This window comes from Pteropus medius, unplaced genomic scaffold, assembly GCF_902729225.1.
Source record: "Pteropus medius unplaced genomic scaffold, Ma_sr-lr_union100, whole genome shotgun sequence".
NCBI lineage: Eukaryota > Metazoa > Chordata > Mammalia > Chiroptera > Pteropodidae > Pteropus > Pteropus medius.
Genome location: NW_024340849.1, coordinates 19,237,791 through 19,253,380, shown reverse-complemented (window position 1 = coordinate 19,253,380; position 15,590 = coordinate 19,237,791). Strand labels below are relative to the sequence as shown.

Here is a 15,590-nt window from a genome sequence, read left to right as displayed (position 1 = left end):
TGGATGTAGTTCACATGTATGAAACACTTTCAGTGTCCATGGCTATCTTCTAGATGTCAGGGAGGGGACAGAAATGGAATGAGGACAAATCCTGCCCCCAGGGTCTCATAGTCCCATGGAAGAGCTCACTCTTGAGGGATAACTGCCTTTCTCAAAGGATGAAACATTAGAGCTGAAGAACTGAGGGCTGCGAGTCCACCTCTCCTTTTCTAAGACCCAGAGAGCGGAAGTAGCTTGCCCAAGGGCGCTTGGCTGAGGGTTAAATATAGAGGAAGTTTCAAGCAGGTGGAGAGTGTGAATGGGGAACCGATGGCAGGAAACTTCAAAAGTGTCGCTTGGGGCTTTAGGAGAAGACTGCTTCTGGAGCCCTGAGTTCGAGGTGGGTGTTGTGGGTAGGGGATGACCAGCGAGCTTGAGTTACCAAGGGGCAGGCAGCCAAGTCCAACAGGACACCCCTCAGAGCCCTTTGGCCCAGGCCCAGCCCAGCCACCTCGTCCCCACCTCCCGGATACATGTACCCACCAGGCCTGGAGACATTTCCTGAAAGACTGAGAAAGCACAAGGGGCGGGGGTGGCTCGGGCCAGGTCTCAGACGTGCGCGGGGAGGACGTGACCGGCAGCTTTCATTCTCAGGGGCCAGGATTTCAGAGGAATGCAGCCAAGTCCGGTTCTGAAGTTCTCACTTCAGACCCCGCCCGGCTGGAGCCAAGGGCGCCTCCAGTCACCACCCTGGAAATCGGAGAGGCACGTCATAGGCCACGTCTGTGCGGGGGAACACGTCCTCCTGGTGGCTTGTGAGCTGGCCTACCTTCTGGTGTTCCCAAATATACCTCCTTCTAGAGGGCCTTGGGCTCTCCTCCAGCCAGCTTACCCCTGTCTCTGTTCCCCTTTGGCCCCCTACCTGTCTACTCACACGCCATCTGCCCAGAAGAGTCTTGGCTCCTAGGAATGTCACGTCTCTGTCTTTGAGGTCATGAGCAGACCTGAGGGAAGAGGGGAAGGCACTGTACAAACCTTACACAATGGCACAAGCCAAGAGAGGGGGGTGATGCCAGTCTGAAGCGTATATACCTATCCGCAGGTAACTCTACAGGTCTTCTGCTTACTGGCTGGTCAGACTGAGAGCCACACTCAGGACCGATGGAAAAACTGTGGCTCAAGAGGGGTTGAATTTGCCAGAGGCCCTTCAGTATATTCATTCTCTCTCTCTCTCTCTCTGTCTCTCTCATATCCTGTCCTTCAGCAAATCCTGTTAGCTCTTCCTTCAGAGTCGATCCAGACTCTGATCTGTCTCTCCACCCTCACTGACTCCCCACCACCCGCCTTAGACTCCCCGTAGAGCCCTCAGGCTGGCCTCCCTGCATCCACCGCACCATTGCGCACTACTCGACCCAGCAGCCCCGGCTGATCCCGTTAAAACCTAAGGCAGATCTCTCCTTAGCCCAGTGCTCTTTCCGATTGTTTTGGTGGTTTGCCTTCGTTTTCTTCCTTTTTCATTTTCTTCCTTCTGTAGGAGGAAGAACTTCTGGACAGACAGGCAGGGCCGCTGCAGGGCCACCAGAGACCCAGAGAAAAGAGGGGAGCAGCCCCGTCCCAGAGTCAGGCTCCCTACTACGCCCTCCTCCCATACTGGGTGGGAACTGGCCCCTGCCCAGCCCAGCCCTGGGGGTCTCCTCTTCTGTAAAGCAAACACCTGCAGACAGGAATGTGCTTGTGACTCTTCCAGATTGCCTGAGGATAAATGTTTAAACCCCAGGATCTGCCCTGGGTCCTTTCCCTGTCTTCCTTGAAGCTGTTATTGTTGCAGCTTTGTCTTCCTCCGAGCTTCTCTATTGAGTGTCTTTTCTCTGGGTCCAAATGACCCTGTTTGCACCCCATCCATTTTCCCAGATTTCCTGGAATCCTCTCTCCTTGGAGCTTTCTCTGATCTTTTGAGCTGCTGTGGTCCGCCTGTGCCCTCACTGGGCACTTGGCTTTTGCTCCCTCATGATACAGCCTCATATTCCTGTTCCCCTAAGAAAAATTTAGGCAACTTTGTTCAACATTCAGTGAATACTTACTAAGAGCCTACTGTGTGCTAGGCACTGGGCTTGGCCCTGGGCTCCACTGGGATTCTGCCATGAATAAAGCAGACTAAGCAGCTTGCTCTCATGGAGCTTAGATTCTAGTGAGGAAGGGATGATGAACATCAAGGCAATAGATCAGTCGGTAAATTACAAGACCCTGAGGGACTATGATGCAGGTTGGGGTTGCAGTGTCAGAGCAGTTGGGCAAGAGCTCATCGAGGTGACCTTTGCATAGACACGAAGGAGCGAGTCATGCAACACTGGGGGACATACAAGGCAAAGGGAAACCACCGTGCAGAGGCCCCAAGGCAGGAGTGTACCTGCCCCACGGAGGAACAGCAGGGAGGTCAGGGGACCGGGAAGGAGGGAGTCAAGGGGGACAGCAGGGGGACATCAGGTCAAAGTCACGGCAGGGCCCGCCTTGTGCTGGGGTCTGCAGGCTGTTGTGAGGCCTTCGCATCTACTCTCAGAGTTTTGAGCAGGGAAGGCGAGCTCTGTCTTGGATTTTAATGGGATCACTCAGAGTGCCGGGTTGACAATAGTCTGAAAGGGTGAGGCAGGCCAGCCTGAAGGCTTTACGGGGAGTCCGAGTGAGGGGTGGTGGGGATTTGGTTCAGGTGGAGAGACAGATCAGAATCTAGATCAACTTCGAAGGAGAAGCTGACAGGATTCACACTGCAGGGTAGAATGTGGATGTGAGAGAGAATGTAGGAGTCGAGGATAACCCCAGGTTGAGGGTCTGGGCAACTGGAAGAGGGTATTGCCGCTAACAGAGGTGGGAGGGACAAGGTGGGAGGAGCAAGTGTAGAGGGTGGGACCAGGAGCTCAGAACTGGACTCGTCATGTCCGACATGCTGGTAGACAGGAAGTGGACGTGTCAGGCAGTCAGGGTCTGGCGTTAACAGGGTGATGTCAATAGAAACAAGCTTCTGAGAGCCATTAGGTGGCAATTAAAACCCTGAGACAGGATGAGATCTCAGGGGAATGAGGGTAGATGGCGAAGAGGCAACTTGTTTTAGACAGCACCTGTGTTTTCGGTCGTCCAGTCAATGACTGGTGCTCCAGCTGCCCACATGTCACTGCAGGCCGACTGGAGGAGATGGTGTGCAGCCCCTGCACCCCTCCCCAGGATCCTCTTCCAGGCCAGCACTGGGCAGGACCCATGGGAGGCAATTGATTATGCTTATAAATGAGGAGGCTTCTCCTGTATAGAAACAAGGAGGGGCAGGCTGCAGCCCCATCACTTCTAAATCTCTTGACATTTCATGGGGAAAATGGTTTCATTTTATCATTTCATTCCTTGGTGAAGCTTAAATTTCAGCTTCCGGAGAACTGACAGAGGGGTGGGGATAGGCGCCGAGGGCTTTATATAACCCAGACCTTTTCCCCACAGCCATTTACAACTCTGGCTTTTGTAGGTGGTGCCAATAAGATTAAGTATTTAGCACCCACTATATTTTGTGCTCGATATTTCTGACAAAATGTTTCCTGCCTCCATGAGGATCTCTTAGTAGACGGGATGCTCTGGAGGAGGATAGCAGGCCGTGTGGCCACAGGCCCCAGCAGGCAGCTTGCATACCGCCTTCCTCTCTTTCTTCTTTTTAATAATTAGCGTGGCTGAAGTTCCTCTTCATTTATCTACTTCTCCCTAAAAATTGCCCCCAAATACTTCTTTGAGGTCACTGTGGAAAAGCTCAAGCAGGAACCATGGAGTAGTTCAAAATGTCAGCCTGCCCTAGTCGTGTTAGATTTGAGTGCCATTGGGTACGGCCATTCCCAGACCACAGGACCATGCTGCTCAGTGCAGCCGTGCAGAGAAGAAGCCCCAGAAGGTCTCCCCACCGCCCGTGCCTGCACCGTACTGGCAGTGGGACACTGGAAATTGAGCAAAATGGAGTTGGGGTCTCCTCTGCCCCTATTTCCTTCTCTCCTGCTCTATGGAAGATTGCATCCCCATCACCAAGTGGAGAGGGTGGCACCTGTATGACCTCGGGACCCTCCAGGCCTGCTGACCAGTGGCCCAAAGGGTAGCTTTCAAGCCCCACAGAAGTACCATGGGGGTATCCTACCCCATTTCCCCCAGCTCGGTTCCTGATCCCAGCTCCTTCCTCCTAGAGACACACGGGCAATACTGTTCACAGTTTTTGCTGCTGCCTCAACAGATTTATTCCTCTCAGCCAGGCACAAAGCTGAAGGCAGGGGTGAGCTTTTGAACAGTCCTAAGTCATGTTGGGCATGGAGTCAGCCAGCATTCTGGCAGAGCAGCAATGGAAAGACAGAGTGAGTGGGAGAACCAGCTCTAAGGGCCGCCTAGACTCAAGAGCTAAGACCTTGGCTACACTCCCACCCAGCAACCCCAGGCTGCCCAGGAGGCCCCCCAAGGTGGTACCCCCAAGGTATCAGACCAGGAAGAGGTGGGCTTTGGCCGGTGGTCCCAGAGAAGGAGCCCTGGCTAAGCCAGGAGGTTGACCTTTCAGTAGCCAACAGCTTGGGGTGGTAGGTGGAGAAAAAAGTTGGAAGCAGTACGTTTGGGACATTCTTCCCAGAATAGCTTTAAAAATAGGACAGCTTTACACACTACCTAGGATGATTGAAAGCAGGTGGAATTGAAGCAGATGCCCTCTGGAGCTGCCTGTCAGAGTCGGAGCTCTATAGGTTTTCCTGATTGTTCAGCAGATCTCAGGATGCAGCTTAGGACATTCCTTCCCCCAGGCTCCTTGTGTTTACTGCCTTAGAGTCAGTGTCAATGGAGAGTAAGCCCACAAACATCTGTGGATGGGGGAGGGAGGGAGGGAGGGAGGGATGATATACAGATAGATGATGGATGGATAGACAGATGGACAGATGGACAGACAGATAGACGGATAGATGGACTCCAAATTAGCCAGCTAGAGTCCTGTGTGGGGATTCATGACAGAGAACACAGAAATCACAAGTGGTTACTTTTGCATATTCTCTTTGTATAAGAGTTGAATGTTTATGGAAAATGGAACTTTTCCCCCACCAAAAGGATAGAGCCTTAACAATTGAAGCCTTGGAAAAGCCAAGCTGTTCGCCATCCACAGTACCAAGCCAAGTGACATCTTTCATGTGTTGGCAGTTAGTGGACCTGCAGACTTAGGGCAGAGGAAGGAAATACCCTCTGAAAATGGCAAACATCACCACCATTTAAAAAACTTTTTTTAGCTTCGGATCAGTGAGGGTCTCTGCAAGGAAAGAAGGGACTCACTGGAGGTGGTTAAAGCAGAAAGTTTATCAGCGTGGACATTCTTGTAAGAGAGTAATTGTCTGAATGTCAGCAATGTCCTGTGCAAACTGCATGCTGGAACACGTGCCCCTGCAGCCACCCCAAGGCTGACTTGGAGTGGAAAACCTAGAATTAGAACAGGCTTGCCTCTTTAACATACTCGTGGCTCCTGAAATATTTGTAAGTGCACTCCTACCTTAAATTCCGTAGGGTTGCTGATGCAAGAGACTCATGCATTGGAAATTGTGTCCCCCAATCTCATGGCTTAAGTCTCACTGCTTGAGTTGGAGACCTACAGTTTCGTCAGGGCTGTCCTTTGTACTGCCCAAGCCAGATGTGCCCAATCCAGAGCATAAACGGCCACATCAGCAGCCTGCACCGACAGCCTTCCCTGTCTGGGTCTCCAATATCCTCATCCATATCCCCCATGGACTCCAAGGCCTCCTGTGATCGACCCCCCATAGATGGTTTCCCATGGTGCTACCCCATGAGGAGTATCTAAACTATCCCTGATTTTCCTCCCTTCAAACCCCACCCATCTTAAGTCTCATTTTTCTCATAAAACAGCAAGTTTTTGATCAGTTGAATCATGCCAGTATGATTTACAGTTGATGTTTTACTCTGTGGTTTGACTGGGGAGTTTCTGGAGAAACAGCCTTATCCTAAAGGTGTGGCGCTAATAGGGTGACCTCAGGCACTGTTGCTTGTCGGTGTGGGGTGCTCTAAGGCAGAGAGGAGCCTTTGGGATCACTCTGCTGAGGCCCACACTTCCAGGACTGTGGCCAGCCTCGCCCTATGGGACAGGGATCAGACATTTAGATCTCAGTATCTGTGAGAGGTCGTAGGGCACATGTGAACCCATTCTCTAGACAGAGCTCAGCAAGGCCAAGTGACTTGCCCAGGCTCACACAGTGCTTTCTGTACTCTTCTTGGATATTTACAAAGGAAGCAGAGCCTTATGTGGTGGGCAGAGCCAGAGGCACTAGAAGGGAGACCATTCCAGGCCTCTCCATTCCTCTCACACACTCAGAACATCACATGTCACCTGGGTAACACTTCTTCTGTCTGCAGCAGAGCTAGCACCCCCGGGGGCCAGCAGCAGGGTGAGAAGGTGCCAGACACGACTGGTACCTCCAGCTTCCTGCCCTTCCTTTCCACAGACCTGTGAGCAAGCCGGCGTTATTTTTATCTGGGGACGGTGGCGTGGGAGGAATTTGTCAGTGTCATCTGGTAAATGCAGATGAATTATCTGTTGTCCAAGGCACCCCCAAATAAGTAGTGTTAAGTGTGCTAAGCTGTTCACATTTAAAAATACAGTCAGACTGATAAAAGATAATTTGCTCATGGTGCTGACATCACAGCCTGAGCACAGAGCCATCAGTTCCAGAGCCCAGGCTTTATTTTTACCCCCTCAGGTTTTTGGATCATCACACATAAGGGCCCCACTTTTTTAAAAACTGTAATGTTGCGCCTATAATCCACAGGCAATGGCCACAGTCTGTGGCTCAGATGCAGGGCCAGGCTATAGGTAGGGGGATGGGGGTGTGCTGAGTGAGCATGAGCTCCACTGTGAGTCCACCAAAGTAGCTGCATGGCATGCAGGTATGTGTCATATGCAGTCCCCAGGAGATTTCTAAGGACAGTTTCAGGGGTGTCCCTTCATAGGCCCTCACTGCTCTATTTTCCAATGATATTCAAGCACTTCGGCATCTTACTATGTCCTAAGAAGTTGCCCTGTGGGGGACAGGAGTATGCAAGGTTGTCGCTCTAGGCAGTAGCTCTGAGCTACTGCCTAGATGTCCCTATCAGACATTTGGAAATGTCTGGAGATCCTTTCGGTTTCCACACTGGGGATGTGAGTGGGGGGCTGCAACTGGACAGCCCCCACAAAAAAAAAAGAATAATCCGGGCCAAAGTGTCCACAGTGCCAAGATTTGGCACCTTCTCTCACCACTCAGCATGTGGCTTCGCAGTAGGCGACTGATCAGTGTGGGGAAAATGACCAGTGCCAGTTGACAGCCCTTGGTCACAGAGATCAATTCAGGAAATGTCTGTTGGATCGGATCCAACTTTGTGCAAGGCCAGGACCAAGCTGTACTTTAAGGAGCTGATGAGTAAGGTGTGGTCCCCACCCGCCAAGACCAAGCACCCAATTTTGTGGAGCAGGTGATTCCATGTCCAGTGCCTCATTCAGTCTTCACCACCACTCCTGGGCCTGATGGGACAAGTATAATCAGTCCCATTTTGTGGATGACCAAACCGAGGCTCAGTTAGGTGAATAACTTGCCCAAGATCACGGAGCCCCCAAACGGCAGGTCTTCCGGTCTTTTCACAAGATCATATCTTAGTAAGGATAACACGCCTCTTTCCCATCTCAGAGCTCCTTCTCTCTTGGGTCACGTCAGATTCCTTATTGATGAAGAATCATTTCCATCTTAGGCATCTACCCTTTACCCTCAGAATCTGCCTTTTATAGCCCAATCTAGAATCATCTTGTGTTCATGCCCTCTCTGACCTTCTACCAAGGCCAAGCTCAGATCTAGCAGGGAGGTTACCTACTAGACAGGGGCCAGAAGACCACCTCACCCTGAGCCTTAACACTATCTCCTCCCTAGGACTGTCCCTGCCTCAGAGTCCCCATTTGTTTATTTAGTTAACTTAGCAAATACTCACTGAGAGCCTACTGTGTCTTAGTCGCTAGATGTACATCAGCGAATAAAACAGTCACAGTCCCCCTGCCCTCATGGTACTTGCAGCCCAAGTGAAACGGGCAGTCACTGAGCACATAACCAACACATGTATAATTCCAAATTGTGGAATGAAGAAAAGCAAGCAAGATACAGTGATGGACAGTAACAAGAGGGAAGAAAGCAGGAGGCCTCTGGGAGGGAAGACAAAGCCAAGAGCTGAAGGATGAGCATGTGAGCCAGCTTTTCAAGGGCTTCAGGAAGAGTGTCCCCAAGCCCCTGTGAGAGAAGCTTAGTGCAGTGGGGGTGGAACCCCTCGGTATGCATGTAGACAAGATGGATTTTTCTTCTCCGTCTCTTCCAGTATTTTAGTTAGCACACCCATCATCAGAAATATCCTCAAGGCCTTCTCTCAAGTCAACAAGAGTCCCCATACTGCTGTTTTATACTCAGCTCTACTCTCTGCCAGATAGACGAAGGAAGCAAAGCAGAGAGAAAAACACCAAGAAGCTTCCAGTCTAGCAAAGGAAATACAATATCTTGAGAGACTCATGCTAACCAAAATGTCAGCTCCTAATGGAGGTCCTCGTCCCCACCTCTGGCTGTTAACTTACATCAGTACCACCCAATTTCTCTCTGCAAAAGCACCATTTCCCTTGCCTGGCTCCGATTCCCACCACACACTGGCCAAGGAGAGGAGGTCAGACAGACTGTCCCATCACACCTGGCATGGATATCCTTGAGCCCCAACTTGGGAAGGCCAGGGAAGCCAAACGGGATAAACATCCCTGAGTGTCTCCCCTGTCCCAGTGATTTTCATTCTTATGCTCTCTAGCCCTGTTACCCTTTCCCACATGGGGAATGGGAGACTGCGAAATCTTGGGGCTTGACCAGGGCCAAGGGCTGGGAAGCAGGTCATCCAGGCCCATATGGCTTTCGAGCCCATTGTGCGTACTCACAACACACCAGTGGTTTTCAAACATTTTTAGCAGCGGAGTTATTTTTTCCAAACTCGATTTTGAGCATGTCCTCAACCATGTGAAACAGACTCAGTAGAGAGGCTCTGCCTGGCATTGAGGCACACTAGGCGTCTGCCCACCCCACCTCCCGTCATCCACCCCACAGGTGTCCCAAGGCTTCTTGGAACAACATGAGGGCCCATCTGGTCTGTGGCCTGGAGCTCACAGCTCATCCAGAGGGCCTGAGTGCTTCCTTCAGGGCCACCCCCACCCCTGTGGCACTGGGCACAGCTCAGACATCAAGTCCAGATGGATAGGACCGAATGGAATGGCATGTTGCAACAGCGAGCCCGTTCAGACGGAGCCTGAAGCAAACAGCTCCCATCCGAGTCTTCGCAGACAACAACAGGCATGACAATCGCTTTCACATCCTTAACTCCACGTTTCCCAGAGGCAGGGCAGGAGCCAGGATCCCCATTTCACAGATGCAAACTTTGGCCTTCCCCGAGCCCACTGGGCCTTGCGTCCTTCTCCTGTATTCCAGCCCCCGCCCGTGTGCACCACCCAGGGCTGTTACTTAACTGTCCTCCAGAAAACATTCTGGGATACAGCTTGATAAAAGATGTGAGCTCCCCCATTACAGCTTCCCTGAGGGATAATGCCCTATAAATGTTAATGTGACTTTTGAAGACTTCGTCTTGTGGCAGAGTTCAAAGTCGCGGGTGGATTTGGGCTTCAGGCTGAGTCATTCTGGAATCCCCATTATAAGCCAAATCTTTTTGTGAGCATTTTAAGGGGTTTTCTCAAATTCTATAAATAGTTTAATAACGCCTGTGTAATCATCTATTTTTATCACCAGCCTTCCAGACAGTTTTAGAAGTAATGGGGCTACTCACTGAGAACAGGATTTCACAAGTCTTCGGTTTCCAGTTGCTTCCAGAGCATGGCCTGTGGGCCTGGCCTTGAGCAGTGGGATCCCAGACAGCCTTTCTGCCTGGAGGAGGTGACCCAGCCCTCTTGGTAGAACCTGGTCCAGGCAGAAATTCTGGGAGCAGACTCTTCGGAATCTCCAGAAAGCTGGATAAGCTGGATTTGGGCCTCAGCTCCCATTTACTTCACATGGCAACCCCGGACAGGACATTTATCCACTGTATGCCTCATTTATCAGACTGAAGAATTCAGGCATAATAGCTCTTTTCTGTTTAGAGAGGACGCTCAACTTTTCCCATCACTCCATCACCTCATTAATCCTGTGCAGACTGAATAGCTGCTTTCCATTTTGCAGATGAGGACATAGAGGCACAGTTAGCAATGGGCCCAAAAGTCACACAGTGACTTGCTTTTTTATTTCATAGTCAGCTTGCTCCTTGAACTGAGGCTTTAGTGAGCATGCGCCCCTCCTCCCCACAGAGAGCTCTACGTAATGGATAAGACCTACCTGTGCCAGGGCCAGACCCTGGTGAATACCTGCCTCCAGCCCATGGCTACTCTGGGCAGGACAGCCACTAAACAGGGAAGACTCCCAATTCTGCAGAGCTGACAGCTAAGCCCTCACCTGGGGGCACCGACAGGGAAGTGCATGGCAGGAGCAGATAACTATCCTTTCTACAGGTGGGCCTTTTTCAAACAGAATGCCTTTGCAGGGAGGAAAAGCACCAGAAGCAGAATCAGGGATCTGGGTTCTATCCCTACCAGGCTCAGAAAGCTGGTCAGGTCCCCGGACCTCATCCTCCAATGTGAAATACTGTGTCGGGAAGAGCCAGTAATGCTTGTGGGAAGTGCCTGGGGGGGAAATGCTGTGTAAATGTATGGTGATATTATATTCACCAAAAGCAGGCAAGGCCAGGGTGCCAGCACCCACACAGTCTACTAAGTATCTGGTTACCGAGAGCTGCCCCGGGTCTGTGGACTTCAGTGCTCTCCCTTACCTGTGCCCGGCAAGTGGTACCTGTAAGTGTCTATCTGAGGCTAAAATATCCTGTGACACCCTGCTCCGAGGAATTTCTGCTCATCCATCCTATCTGTCAGGCAATCCAGCCCTCTCTTCCTGCCTAGGCTGAAAAGTAAACTTCCAGCCCCTACTGAGGGCTTTTCAAGGCCACGGCCACAGCAGGTGCTGGCTCCCCCTTGCCTGAGAATGAGGCTTCACGCCTGCATAAGTGTGAGACAGAATTCCCAATGAATCAACCCAGCTTCTCAGCTTCTCCCTCACTGCACCCCAGTACCACTCCACCCCCTACCCCCACGGATCAGCAGAACTAAGCTTACCTGACCTGATTTTGCCCACTCAGAAATATTCTCGGTGTTCATACCCTGGGAAGCTTGGAAAATGTCTCCAGAATAGTCTAGATTCAACTGGAAGTGGCTGATGGGAGTTTCCAGCCACAGTGTGTTCCCCTGACCTGGAGCCAAGTGCCAGGGAGAATACATTCTTGGCCATGAACCATTAGTCACAGAGAATGTCCCCAGTGATTTTATTAATAATAGTTAAAAGGCCAGCATTGCTGGCATGATTTTCATGTCTATTGATTAGAGCAGATTCAAGATTACTCCCCATAATGTCACTCTCTCTTCATTCTTTGGGAGGGACTCAAAGGGCAAGAGTCACTGCCAGCTCGTAAGGAATTTGACATGAGGCTCAGGAGAGTTTCAGGCATGTGCGAAAGCCATGCTGATGATCCTAGGCTAGGGTCTGTGTTTGCAGTGGGTAGTTGTTGTCTCTGTTTATGGTCTGGGGATCTGACACAGGGCCTCACCTGCCCAGCTCATAGAATTGACCACATGACCTGGGTCTGGCAAATCAGGTGGGAAGCCCATCTCTATGTCCACAGTGATTGGTCTGAGGGATGGTCATCTGATAAGCAGGGCCAATCACAATCCTTCCCTGAGATTTGTGGATTGGACACTAGGAGAGAGGGGGGTCTGTCTTCCTTTGGCTGGTGAGCCATTATAATAGAGACTGGGAGCTACTGACAATCATATTTGGCAGGAAAGAAAGTAGTCAACATACACAAAGCCAAGATAGGCAGAGGCAAAAGTAAGGAGGGCCAACCCTGGCATCATTGTTTGAGCCCTGTGGACCAGCTGTGTCCTTGGACCCACCCCTTTTTCACATAAGCCAGTTCAGGCCCTGCGTAGTTAAGCTAGTTTGAGGACGTTCCTGTCACTCATAGCTGAGAATGCTAACAACAATGTCTGGGGACTGAACAGAATGAAGCAGTGGAGTGACGAGGGCTTTGGCATTATGTGGGTAGGTATCTGGGCCATGCGTTGGGGAAGTCAGGGATACTCAGAGAGAGGGCATGTCCAAAGGCAGCAAGTGGTACAGGGCCCAGTGGATAATAGAACTCAAAGAAAGCAACCTGTCTTGGGGTAGAGACTACCCCAAGACCAGCCTGTGAGATGCCTTCTTTCTCCAGACAAGATGGGGAGCCGCAACAAACTATTGCCAGAGCCGGGGTGACCTGCAGGTCAGATTCTCGCTGTTCCAGAGTCAACAAATGTCTGAATCCCCAGGGCCAGGCCTCAGGGCCCAGTAGGACTGAGCCAAGACTGGCAGCTGTGGCCACGATGTGGCCATGATGGCCAGCTGTGAGTACAGCCTGGTGGGCACGCCCCTTGGCTGGGGCTGCACACACAGCCTGCCAGAAGAAAGGGATGGCCAGGTCTGGGGCTGGCTTTGGTAGACAGAATGACTCAAGATACAATGACCAGGAGGTCTCTCTGTCACTTATTAAATACCTACTGTGCACCAGGTACAATGCACATGTCATTCCTTGAAGCCAAGGAGGTCTGTCTGACCAGTCAGGGTGACACAAAGACCTGGGTGATCCTTTCATGATGCTGCCCAGGGAGGCTGCCCAAGACACAGATGCTGACCAGGGAGCCCTTTCTCTCTTTTCCTCCTCTCATGACTCTAGCTCTGCCCAGACGGTAGTCCTGATCCCTGGCTCCCAGCCCCCTTCTGTCCTCCTGCTGGGGCCCAGGGATCCATTATTCCATCACAAAAAAGAGGCCTGTTGTCACACTGGTCAGTTCTTTTTGGTCCTAAGTCACAGAAACCAACTTGAGGTGGCTTAACATCACCAAATCCTTTTTCATAAGGATTCAGAGGTGTCTCTTGGAGCCTAAAGGTCCCAGGAAGGGAGAGGAAATGGCACATTCAGGGTTGGGTCAGAGAGATTGATCTGCTATAGTGTCTTCAAGTACCTCCTCCAGACCAGCCATAGGCTTGGGAATTATTCTGCCTCTGCCCCAGTAACCAGAAAGAACCACATTGCCTTCTTTGAGGTGAAGAATCCTGTCCTTGGGTCCCCCACAAATGATAATGGCTGGGTGGGGTAAGAATTTTCCAGGAACCACCCAGGGCTGGCAAGCAGTCCCTGGGTTGAGTGACAGGGACAGAGCAGTGAAGGCAAACCTGAGGAGGAAAGCCTGTATGTGGGCTTCAAATGATCATGGCCAGTAGCTCTGACTGAAGGGGAGGCTCAAGGTTGGGAAGGAGGTATATGAAAATCATGGGTAACCCAGCACAAAGGGCAACTCTGCAGAATGGCATGGCCTTACTTGATGCAACATCGAAAAGGAAAAAAAGTCCCAAATAAGCAAAGGAAATTCACCCTGTTGACGAGTCCTGGGGGCTGCCGTTTTAGAAAAGCAGTAAGGGGAGGCCTCTCTGAAGAGCCTCTGGCATTGGAGCAGAAACCTGAAGGGAGAGTTTGAGCCAAATAGAGTACCTTCTATTTGAAAGTTACTTTTCTCTTTCCAATATAAAGAATTCTGTCCAACGCTCTTTTTAAGCCCTCCGACTGGTGGCCTGGGAGAGGGAGGACTGGGACCAACCCATTGCTGCTGGGCTGTCACCGGTTCCCCAATACCCATCCCTCCCTTGTCTCATCCCAACTTCTCAAAGCAAAAGAAACTTCCTGCCAGCAGTAAATAAAAGTACACTTTCTCCTCCCCACTGGGGAGATGGCAGCAGCAGCCACTTCCCTGCACAGAAACAAACTACAGTCACCAGGGATGTGGAGTGTGGACGGGCAGAGTTCCCTTGGTCATTCCTTTTAAAAGCAGGAGAAGGAAGTAATGGTGAGTTTGCAGGGATTGGTGGGACTGCCCATCCTCTTGAGGAGGTTTCAGAATACACTGTGATCCTTGTGCCTCTCAGGGCAGCATCTCCCCGCTGCGGCTGCTGGCCACTGCCGGGCGGAGGTGTTTTCCCCCTCTGCCTGTATGCAGCTGTTTGGGGCTTGACCACACGACTCTATCATGCCAGAGTTCATGTGGTTATCCAGAACGGGGAAGAATTTCCCAGAATGCCTTGAGAAACCTGAGACACTGAATGGCTTTCAGGGCTTATTGATGTGGCCAGTGCAGGAAATAGCAGTACGTCAATAAATAGTTTTAGGCAGGAAACGGGGCTTAAATGGTAGCCTTAAAGTTTGGGGAAAGGCACTAGGGGTTACTGGGAGGGAGCCTGCCAGTCAGATGAGAAGCTGGAGCCAAATACCAGACTTTGAAATGGCTGCCACCAATCTGAGGCCCCTTGCTGGTTCTGGATGCAAGAGGCTGAGTTTGAAGCAGAGCTGGGCACCCAGGGGATGGCTGGTTTCATTTGGGAGAAAAGAGCTCTTTGTTCCAGAGGAAAAGCTGGCAACCTACAATATATGTGTCCAGAGGAGACACATAGACTGGTTTTTGGTGGCCTCTGGGATGGCATGTTCATAATCCATTTCCCCACCCTTTTAGTGAGAATCACCACTAGCTGGAACTGTTTTTCTAATTATGAAAAGAAATGTTCATAGAGGAGTAAAGAAATTCAGAAAATAATAAAAAGTTAAAAAATAAAGGTCATCCCACTATTGAGAAACAACTACTGATAACACTTAGATATTCTTCATCTTTTTTTTTTAATTTATTCACATATAAGATTATATAGTACATGCAATTTTGCTTTCGATTTTTTTTTACTTAGCACTAAATAGCCATTTTCCCATGCTATTATAAACTTTTCATAAACGTAATTTTTAATGGGTGCATGAATCATCATTTACTTAATCATTCCTCTATTGTTGGACGCTTTGATTGTTGAATTTTTGTGTGCATTAAGTTTATTTTTCCTATTATTTTTAATTATTTCCTGTTGGTAATTATCTGGAAGTACAATTGCTGGGTCAAACAATAAGAAGTCTTTTAAAGCTTATTTTAAAATTTTTCAGGAAAGTGATATCAATTTATACTCCCCATATATAAGAGTGCCTGTCTCACTGCATCTTCACCAGCATTGACAATTATCAGTTTTCAGCTTTGCTAATATAGTGGGAGGGGTGGTATTTTCATTCATTTGATTGCTACTGAGCTTTAATTAATTTGTTTTCATATATTTATCAGCAACTTATATTTTGACATATGTATTATCTTATAATGCCCTTTCTCCATTTGTGTATGCGGGATTTAGTACTATTATTACAAATTTGAACAAACTATTTCTGTATTAAGACCACTACCCTTTGTCACATTTATTGCAGATATTTTCCCTAGTATATCAATTGCCTTCTAAGAGTATTTATAATATTTCAATGCATTCCTCTGTTGTGTTGATATAGAAAGCCCTTCTACATCCAGAAATTTA

The 15,590-nt window shown here is 49.9% G+C and overlaps 1 protein-coding gene and 1 long non-coding RNA gene across 3 annotated transcripts in view; one reads left to right on the top strand and one right to left on the bottom strand.

Annotated features, from left to right (window-relative positions):
* Positions 1–15,590, top strand: part of CTIF (cap binding complex dependent translation initiation factor) — a 232,861-nt gene that overhangs the window by 173,984 nt on the left and 43,287 nt on the right. The gene's annotated exons all lie outside the window — the stretch shown is intronic.
* On the bottom strand, positions 544–11,284 carry LOC120585733 (uncharacterized). The gene is made up of 3 exons (XR_005648498.1): positions 11,228–11,284; positions 902–983; positions 544–729 (listed from the first exon to the last, which is right to left on the bottom strand). It is a non-coding gene; the product is annotated as an uncharacterized LOC120585733 (long non-coding RNA).